We start from the raw sequence: 10,675 nt of genomic DNA on the forward strand, positions 1-10,675 counted from the left end.
GCCATGGGTAGTACCGTCCCGGCATCAACAAATACAATGTAAAAATATAGCTGCAAGCTTCAAGGGATATGGCAGAGGCAGGAAGAGGCAGGCAGAGAGAGAGAGAGAGAGAGAGAGAGAGAGAGAGAGAGAGAGAGAGAGAGAGAGAGAGAGAGAGAGAGAGAGAGAGAGAGAGAGAGAGAGAGGCAGTGACAGAGAGAGAGAGAGAGAGAGAGAGAGAGAGAGAGAGAGAGAGAGAGAGAGAGAGAGAGAGAGAGAGAGAGAGAGAGAGAGAGAGAGAGAGAGAGAGAGAGGCAGTGAGAGAGAGAGAGAGAGAGAGAGAGAGAGAGAGAGAGAGAGAGAGAGAGAGAGAGAGAAAGAGAGGCAGTTAGAGAGAGAGAGGGAGAGAGAGATGCAGAGAGAGAGAGAGAGAGAGAGAGAGAAAGAGAGGCAGTGAGAGAGAGAGAGAGAGAGAGAAGAAGTGAACATGCATTAATTAACAGTCATGATTTTTGTTCAGTAAATTATATTTGGACTGGTTAAATTGGGGTTTGAACCAGGGACCTATAGACTTGCGGGTAGACAGTGTAAAGGATAAGAATAATTTATTTAACAGGTCCGTTCATGAAAGTCCTTGCGGTCTTGTTTCCAATGAGGGCCTTTGAGCATTTAGGGGTTAAGAGTCTTGCTCAGGGACAAATTTCATTTCATCAACACATTTGCTGGCCTGGCTTGGAATCGTACCTGGGGCAACCAGGGCCTCTGGCTCCCTAGGCGGGCTCACTAACCACTCAGCTATGGCCGCAGTACTGACTGAGCCATTGGATAGACAGAATTGGATTTCATGTGTGGTAAGTTATCATACAGCATGGGTTGCTTATTATATACATACAAGCTCATAACGCGTCACATTGTAGATCGGCTGTATGTGGTTACTGCAGGTGTTGTATTAATAATTACATCTGCAAAGTAACAAGTAACTAAAGCTGTCATATGCTGTAATTGTAGTAGAGTAGAAATAACACAAAAGGAAAGTAAAGTAAAAGTACCTCAAAATTGCTTTGTAAGCACTTGTATTGGTACTTGAGTATATGTACATGTACACTTTTCAGTACCATTGAGGAGCCAATGACTGACAGGCTAGGTATCACCAGGTGCACTAATTGCTAGAGTGCAGAGGGACATGGGTTGATATTAATGGTATTAACTCAAAATGTATATATCACACAGTTTAGATTTTTTGATTCAATCAGAGAGTGATGTAAAAAAAAATCTGTAGTGTAAAAGTTGCACGTTCATCAAATGTCAATGTATATTGTGTCTTGTGCCTGGGTAGCTCAGGGGGTCATACCTATGTTCCCCGGGTTCTATGTTCCCCACTAAGGTTATGGTTAGGGTCAGGTTTAGGTTAGGTCCTATATTCCCCGCTCTCCTAGGAAAGCGGGGAACATAGAACCTGGGGAACATAGAACCTGGGGAACATAGGTACGGTCCCGTTGGAAGAGCTCTTGACTCTGAACCGCAAGGTCATCGGTTCAAATCCTAGCAAAGGCAACACTGCATATGAGTAATCTGGTTCCCTGGTGTATAGAGCATTGTTACAGGTATAGACTAATTTGTTTGTTAATGTTGCTACCATTTAAATGGCCATGGCCAATAGCGTGGCATTGGGCGCTTAAAGTTAAATATTTGAAAAACTAAACATTATGTCAAAGAAAAAGCCACCAGGCCACTAATGAGTTGTGAGTGAAGACAGGTGTGATTGGTGATGAGTGAGAGCAGGTGAGATGGGTGGATCCAATCCATGGGTATAGAGAAGAAGTGAACATGCAATAATTAACAAAGTCATGATTTTTGTTCAGTAAATTACATTTGGACTGGTTAAATTGGGGTTTGAACCAGGGACCTACAGACTTGCGGGTAGACAGTGTAGACGGGGCCGAAAATGGAAAATTCTGTAACCATGTAGGCATTTTTGAGTAAAAGTTGGCATCCAGCATTTTTTCAAAGTTCAATGTGTCCCCAATAAGAATCCACCGGATGCCAGTGAAATAAGGGTCCCAGTTTTTTTTATTCCTCCGCCAAAGAAGATATGGTTTCACCACCACTTGTTTGTCTGAGCGTCTGTTTGTAAGCAGGATTACGGTAAAACTACTGCGCCAACTTTTATGAAACTTGGTGGAAGGGTGTAGCATGGGCTGATGATGAACCAAATTAACTTCCCATGCCCCTCGGCCATAAGGGGGCGGGGCAATGGGCGTGGTCAATCGCAAAAGAGGCATTGTTCTGTAAATTGATGGAGCTGAAGTGGGCAAATGACAACTACATGGATTTCCTTATTGTCAGATTAGGTGGCCTTCACACTGCCATGAAATTCATGACAGTCATTGGCAAGCACGTCCAATCATCTGGACTGTTGGAAGCATGGGTTGAGGGCAACCTACTTGGCCCGCAAACTGCTGACAAAGTTATGACAGGAAAGTCCTACAACAAAGGAATCAGAGCCCACAAAATCACTCTGCAATCCATGTGGAGGATCTTTATTCCTCAGCTGCTTAGCTTCTTGGAAGACCAGAATCCTGACCTTAAAGAACAATTGGACAAGACAAAGAATGGCCCTGCAGAAGATCTTGTGACATTGCTCGCTTCCGAAGAGTTTGAAGCTGTCACAGAAGCCTACCTTGCAGCCAACGACAACCCAAACTTCAAGTTTTGGTGGGGCTACATGCAGATGGTCCAAATCCTTCTGATGTTCACTCGCGCTCAGAGGGAAGGAATCTGGGACCTTCACCTTTGTGCATTCCAGCGAATGTTGCCTTTTTTTATGCGGTATAACCATGTCAACTATGCTCGCTGGGGGACCATCTATCTGAATGAGATGCACCAACTTCCGCAGCATGTCAAGAAGGAGTTTGAGACTGGAAACTTTGTAGTCAAGCGCTCTTTACAGCGTTTCAACCAAGTGGACCCAGACCAGAGTCAGGAATGGCTAGGCTATGGCTAGGCTAGGCAGTATTGGCAAAACAGGAGGAGGCATCATTGGGATCACAAAGACATCTTCAGCTCTCAGCCGCTGGGCTCGGTCTTTCAACCTCCGAACCGAACTTGCCCATGACACCAGAGTTGGTTAGGAACAGGTGATGACTGCATCCACAATGAGACCACGAAAAGCAGAATGAAACGAGACTCCAAAGATGAAGACAACTTGCTCACAGTCTTGCAGAGATTTGGTCTCTTTTCAGCTGAACTGCCCCAGACACTGCAAAACATTGCAAACAAAGACTTGGCTACCCAAGAAATTGAAGACGATCTGTTGGCAGCTCCACAGAAAGGGCAAGATCAGTTGGATGCCTTTGTGGAGGAGAGGCTGATGCCATCTGAGGAAAGAAGAGTTACGTTCAGGGACAAACTGACACAGAACAAGTATTTGACTTTAGCTTCACTGTATGAAGTGCGACAGTCAGACCCAAAAACTGGGAAGGCAAAAACTGTCAAGGCAGACAGAAACATCCTGCAGCGCCTCATTGCTGCATATGAAGCAGGACGCCCAGTCAACATTATGACACATGAACTGTTTGTTGTACCTCTGTCCTTGGCAGGGGTGGATGGGCAGCTTCGTTCAGGTTCAAAGGCAATACTTGCTAAGATCTTGACTGCTGACATTCCATGTCCCAAGAACCTTAAAGACAGAGACCTACAGGATGAGCCAATGCTTGTCATTGATGGTCAAGCTCTGGTCATTGCCATTGGAAAGCCACAAGCAGCAAAGACTTTTGGAGATCTTGCAGACATCTTTGTTGAATCCGTTCTCCAAAGTGGGGCACAGTTCCAGCGAATTGATGTCCTCTTCGATCGCTACCACAAGCACTCAATCAAAAGTGGAACACGGAAACGCCGTGGAAGAGGCTCCGTGGCAATCAGGAGACCAGTTACGAGCAGAGATTTACCACTTCCTGCAAAGTGGGAGAACTTCATTGCTCACCAGGACAACAAAGCAGACCTTGCTCGCTTTATCTCACAACAGCTGATTCTGAGAGCACCAGCCAACAAGACCATAGTTGCTGCAGGTGGCTTCAGTGATGAAGAGGGGGTTGAAGCTTCTGACCCAACCCTTGACACTGATAGCTTTGAAGCTAAACATGAAGAAGCAGACACAAGGGTTATTCTTCACTGCATCAAAAGCAGTGCTGCGACCATTGTCGTCTCTGCAAGAGACACAGACGTCTTGATACTGCTGATCGCCTATTTCCACATGATGCTGTGCGAAAAAATCTGGATGAAAGCCGGGACAGCAAAGGAAAGAAAGTACTTCCCAGTTCATGAAATAGTGGAAAAGCTGCAGATGGAAGAACAGGTCCTCAACCTGCTTCCAGGTTTCCACGCTCTGACTGGGAGTGACTCAACCTCATACATTACAGGACATACGAAGAAGACATGCTGGAATGTGTTTGTAGAGCATAACCATCTGCTTAAGGGGCTTGGCCAAGGTCCAGAACTTACTGACCAAACCATTCAGGATGCAGAAGTTCTTTTCTGCAGATTGTATGGTGCAAAGAATGCAGACAATATCAATGAAGTTCGGTCAAGCATGTTCATTAAGGGCATGACAATAGAGAGACTACCACCAACCAAAGATTCTCTCTACTTTCATATTCAGCGTTCACACTTCCAGACTTTGGTCTGGCGGCAGGCCCACTTGCAGCACCCAGTTCTGCCACCCCCCGAAACGATGGGATGGAAGATGGAGGACAATTTGCTTGTTCCTCAACTTATGTCGCTGCCTCCAGTTCCACACGCTTGTGAGGAGCTAATTACCTGTGGCTGCACCACTGGATGCAAGACAGCCCGATGCGGCTGCAAACCTAACCCATGTACTGCATCTTGCAAGTGCAGACACTCAAGTGATACCTGTATGAATAACTAATTTGTGGAAAGTTTTGTGTTTTGCAACGTGTTTGGAAATATTGTTGCTTGTTTTTCGCTGTGTATTGACAGTCTATGTGTCCCTTTCAATTTTGTTTTAATTATTATATTATTATTATTATTTAAATGCTTTAATAACCTATGAATCAAAAGTTTAGTTTCAATAGATCTGTCCCATGTACATTTTTAGTTTTTGCTTTTGATGGATTCAATAAATGGATCAAAAACATTTCAGTGTGTGTTTTTTATAAACTTTCTAATTATCATCATCATAATCATCATCATCATTTATGACTTAACCTTTACAGCTTGTTTTAAAACAGAAATGCATTCAGCACCCAAAAAACGTACAGAAACAACACATCAAATACTTCAGATCCCTATCACCTTTTATGGAGATTTGTCAATATTTGGTATATTTCCTAGTTTTGGACTATCTCATAATTCATGCAAATGAAGAAAATATGTATTAATGACAATAGATGGCTTTCTGGACATTAAAACATAGACTTAGATTCGAGAGCTAAACTTTTAGGACTAAAAGAGAAAAACTAATTGTAATGTCCTGGCTTTTACCAAATTCTTGCATAATTTATGCTAATAAGGAAAGGTAGCATGATTGCACCATGGTAATAGATGGATTTCTGGAGATCATAAACATGGACTTAAACTCTTAGATTACCTTTATAAGTTAATTAAAAGCTAAATTATAGCCTTTTCCCAGTTTTTGGCAATTAAGTTGCTCATTATGCAAATGTCTCGATATTTATGCCTAAACCGAGACTTTTACAGCTTGGCATCCGGCAGAAATGGATTCAGCGCCTAAAAATCATATAGAAACAACTCACTTAATACTTTTACTCAAAAATGCCTACCACATTGTTTTCCAGGGGGAATTTTCCATTTTCGGCCCTGTCTAGTGTAAAGGATAAGGATAATTCCTTTAACAGGTTCGTTCATGAAAGTCCTTGCGTTCTTGTTTCCAAGGAGGGCCTGTGAGCAATTAGGGGTTAAGAGTCTTGCTCATGGACAAATTTCATTTCATTGACACATTTGCTGGCCTGGCCTCGAATCGTACCTGGGGCAACCAGGGCCTCTGACTCCCCAGGCAGGCTCACTAACCACTCAGCTATGGCCGCAGTACTGACTGAGCCATTGGATAGAGAGAATTGGATTTCATATGTGGTAAGTTATCATATAGCATGGGTTGCTTATTATATACATACAAGCTCATAACGCGTCACATTGTAGATCGGCTGTAATGTAGGTGAGAAAGGAGAATCCAACAAAACAAAACAAAAGGGCGAATGAAGTACGTCATACATTGAAAATAACTACTTTCAAATAAGCATTTCACGTTATCTTTAACAATTGCACATGTATTCATTGATACAGTCATGTTGTGTGCAATGCAATTATAATGAAGTCTACATGAGGTGGGATTCGAACCGGCGACCCTGTGGTCTCAAGGCAGATGATTAAGCGATCTAGCCAAGGACCAACAGACCTAAACTGGTGAAAAAGGTGCTCACACATTTGACACAGTTTCACGCAAATTGCTCAGAAATCCTGGGTTTAAATGTTTTTCAAACTGCTCAATATGGCGTAAAATCTAAGGGCGGAGCTTACTGGTCAAAGTGATAGATATGTTCCTCATGAGTCAAGGCACATGTGTAAGCAAGTTTCACGGCTGTCGGCCAAACGAGGCATGACTTTTGCCTGTTTAAAGTTTGCATTTTCAAAAAATTGCCATAGCGCCCCTTTGACCAATTGGAGTAAGATTGGTTTCAGTGATACTTGGAATGACCCTCTACATTATTGCAAAGTTTCAAACAAATGTGAGTCTGCATGAACGTGTTAGGGGCAGACGAATAATTGTCATAAAACTGCAATATTAATTGGCTCATAAAAGTTTAATGTTTTCACTTAGAAAATATCCAAACCATGTTTTTGTCGGCATAGGTCCAAAGTTCATGTGTAAAAGGTTTTGAGCAGATTGCTCAAAGATCCCAGAAAGCTATAGATTTTTACTGTTTTTCATATAATTCAAAATATTGGGAAATCTAAAGGTCAAAGGTCAAAAGTCATGAATATGGTGTAACCTGTCCTATATTGCTAAATGGAAAAACATAGAGCTATCCTTAATGGATAAACCAATACAGTCATTACTAGGTTGCACTGAGGGAGAGAAAGGAATGTTTCAGACAGTGAACCAAAGGGTAAATTTTTCATTTAAAATATGGTTAGAAGTGGTTAAACGTTTCCAACTCCAGAAGGAGGCTAAGCTATTAAGCTGGCCAGCATACGATCCTGCCTTCATACCAGCATTACTGGACGGCAGATAGACAATGGGTTCGTCTTGGTGTCACCTCCATATGTACAATTATTAAAAAAGGGGATAGTGACAGTTTTGAAAACTTGAGTCAGACATATGGGCTGGCTAGGCAGGACTTTTTCAGATATCTGCAGTTAAGGGATTTTTTCGGGAAAAAAATAAAAAGGTCCAATCCGGGGATTACACCAACTATAATAACTGTATTTGTTGATGCTTATAACTCAGGGAGTAATAGAGGTCTTATAAGTAAACTATACAATGGAATTGTGTCATTGAATAAGGACTATATACGTGAAACAACGATGGGAAAAAGAACTTGACATTGACATAAGTGATGAAGTGTGGTCGGATTCATGGGAAACACAATCAACGACTACTAACTCCCTGACCTGGAGAGACTTTTGCTGGAAAAACCAAATCCGCTTCTTTATCACTCCCAAACAGAAGTCTAAACAAACTGGGAACCAGCTGGACTGCTGGAGGGAATGTGGAGATACTATGGTTGACCATGCACATGTCTTTTGGTCTTGTCCTGCAATTCAACCTTTCTGGAAGGAGATAGCAACACTTATCTAAAAAAATCTGGGTTTCAGTATCAATACTACATTTGAATCTTTGATATCTTGGACAAACCCCGGATGGACTGAGTCAGAATGACTCTTATTTGCTTAAGATCCTACTTGCAGCAAAAAGCAAAAAAGCTATTACAAAGAACTGGTTGCAGAAAAACTGCCCTACTATGGGACTATTTGTCAGTATTGTGAGACAATTGCATCTCTTAGAGCAGATGACCTACTCCTTGAGGCTCCAAAAGGAGTTGGGTGAAAAAAGATGGGGGAAATGGCTGGACTATTTAGATAGCGTGCCAGATCTCTGATGATGGCTGGTTGTCCTCCCTATGGTATATTGTACTTTATATTTGGTCTTAAAATCCTGTTAACATGTGTTATGTGCTAGCACCTATTCACACCTCAGTCTATAGTCTTTCTTTGCTTATGTGTTCACTAATGCTTATTTGTCCTGTGTGTAGTGTCTACCCTGCCTTGCTGGCTCTGCTGCCCTGGTCTGGCTAGACACCTGTCACTCACCTGGGAGTGCTCTGGCGGCCCCTCCCTTTCTCAGCTGTGCCTGATTTGTGATTAGGGCCAGGTCTATATAAGTGGAGCTGTAGCCAGCACTCAGTGATCTCCCCCGCAGAGCACTGCAGTAGATTTGTTCCCTTGCTTATTTGTGTGTTTCTTTATTTCAGTAACAATGGGCTGGCTGTAAGTATTATTTGATATGATTTTTCGTCATTGGTTAGTTTAGTTGTTAGTTTGTTTTGGTAGATTAAGGGGGTCTGGTGAGACGACGAGCACATAGTGTTTGGCTCACCAGACTCCCCACTTTTTAGTTTGGCCAGCCCATCACTTTAGTTTGTTAGGATTTTAGTTAGGTTTTTGTTTTGGATCATGATTATTTATCTTACTTCACAAAGCTGTATTTCAAGGTGCATAAAATATTACACACTTGTTGTTGCAGGCCGTTTTGTAAAATAAACTTCCCAAACTTGTGTGAAAACCTGACTATTTCCTTTATTATGTTGTGGTCCCTTGAGTGATCGAGCCAAGATTAAAGGGGCCGTAACATAATTGGGGGCTCGTCCTTGCCAGTAACTCCCTATTAGGTGAGTTAATTGGAGGCTCGTCCTTGCCAGTAACTCCGTATTAGGTGAGTTAATTGGGGGCTTGTTACAAAAGTCATTCGGGTCACAAACATAATGATTTGGGGGTTTGTCTAAAACCTTTATTATGTTTGTGTAGTAAGTGGGCATTTGCTTAAACTGATAACTAGTAGTGGCGGTAGGGCTCTATAGTTTGAGGGGGACTTGCTAGGTACTGTGTTTGTGTTTTTTGGTAACCCTGTGAGTGTGTGTGCAGTTACCTGTGGAGTCTCATTGTTTTTTGCAAGTGTCTACTTAAAAGTGTACTGTTTTGGTGTTGGGGTAACCTAGTTGGGCGGTTATCTTCAGTTGCAGTAACTTTTTTTTTTTGGGTGGTGTGCGTGGGCTGTTTGAATCATGGAGTTTAAGCTTGATGAGTTTGTGAGGGACCCTAGCCTAGAAACCTTCCATCGCTGTGCCAAAGCGCATTTGTGGGTGATTGCAGATCACTGTGAATGCACAAGAGAGAAAGCAGGTACTCAAACAGATGTTGTGGGTGGGCTTAAGTGAAAGGGGGGTGCTTCCTGGTCCTAGTCCTGAATCATTCAAGTATGTGGTTGAACTGTCTGTGGAGAATGTCATTCGGCTGAAGGAGATGGAGCTCGAAATGAAGCGTCGTAATCTTGAGAGATTCCGAGCAAATGCCAGGCATGAGATAGTCCGGCTTGAGGAGGAGACTAAGAAGGCCATTCACTTGCGTGAAGTGGAGCTTGGTCAGGCTCCTCCTCAATCTGATGTTGATGTGAGCAGAACATGTCAACAGGATGTAAACATGACTGTTCCAACAGTTATTGCCTCTTCTGTCACCTGGTCTGTAGAGAAGCTGGCAAGCTATAATGATGAGATTGACCTGAGTGAGAGCTTTCTTGTAGAGTGGGATGAGGGTGGGACTGATGGTGCTGTTGTGGGTGGGACTGACGTGGTGTCAGTGGAGTCGCAGCAGGTCAGTACCCCTTGTGAGACAGAGGTGTCCCTGTCCATTGAGACAGGAGACGTGGCCCTGTCCAAAGAAAAGCCCATTGCGGAGCAGAGACATGATGTGGAGTTGACAGAGCTGGTTGAGCGTGCTGTCACTGAGGAGGAGGTGGAAACCATGTCAAAGGGGTATTTTCTGACTGACAACCTGCTTGTGCGAAAATGGTCTCCACTTAATGCATCCGGTCAGGATGACTGGAGTGTGGTGAGGCAAATTGTAGAACCACGTCAGTATAGGCATGTGAATCTGGCTCACATATGCCAAATGGTTGGGAAACCAAACCAAACTATTGCTTCTGCCCCTTTTTACCCAATTCCGGTGGGGGAGCAATTTGAGGGGATCAAAATTACAGCGACAGTTATTGTCAGTGCTCTCACTCGGTTTGTGTCATCATTTGGCTTGCCAGTAGTTCAGATGGACCAGGAGTCCAACGTTAGGTCACGGGTGTTCGACCCAGGTGGTCGAGCAGTTGTATGTCATTGTTGTGTGCTTATCAGCCTGAAAAGGTAGGCTACGCTTGAGTGTTTTCACAACTTTATACCGACCACAATATTGTTAGTCTTTTGTACTTTGGATGTTAAACAAAAACAATTAAAGAGTTGGAGTTTTATGCAGAGTTAAAATTTGTAAATTCATTTCATGTATTAAGCTAAATCCTATGTGTTATTGAGTGGTGTGTTTCTGGCAGTGGTGTGCAGTGTTGCCGGAGTCAGAACCCACCATTCAATAACTTAGTGTGGGGGTGTTATGTGCTAGCACC

This window comes from Gymnoscopelus braueri, assembly GCF_963280865.1.
Source record: "Gymnoscopelus braueri genome assembly, chromosome: 2".
NCBI lineage: Eukaryota > Metazoa > Chordata > Actinopteri > Myctophiformes > Myctophidae > Gymnoscopelus > Gymnoscopelus braueri.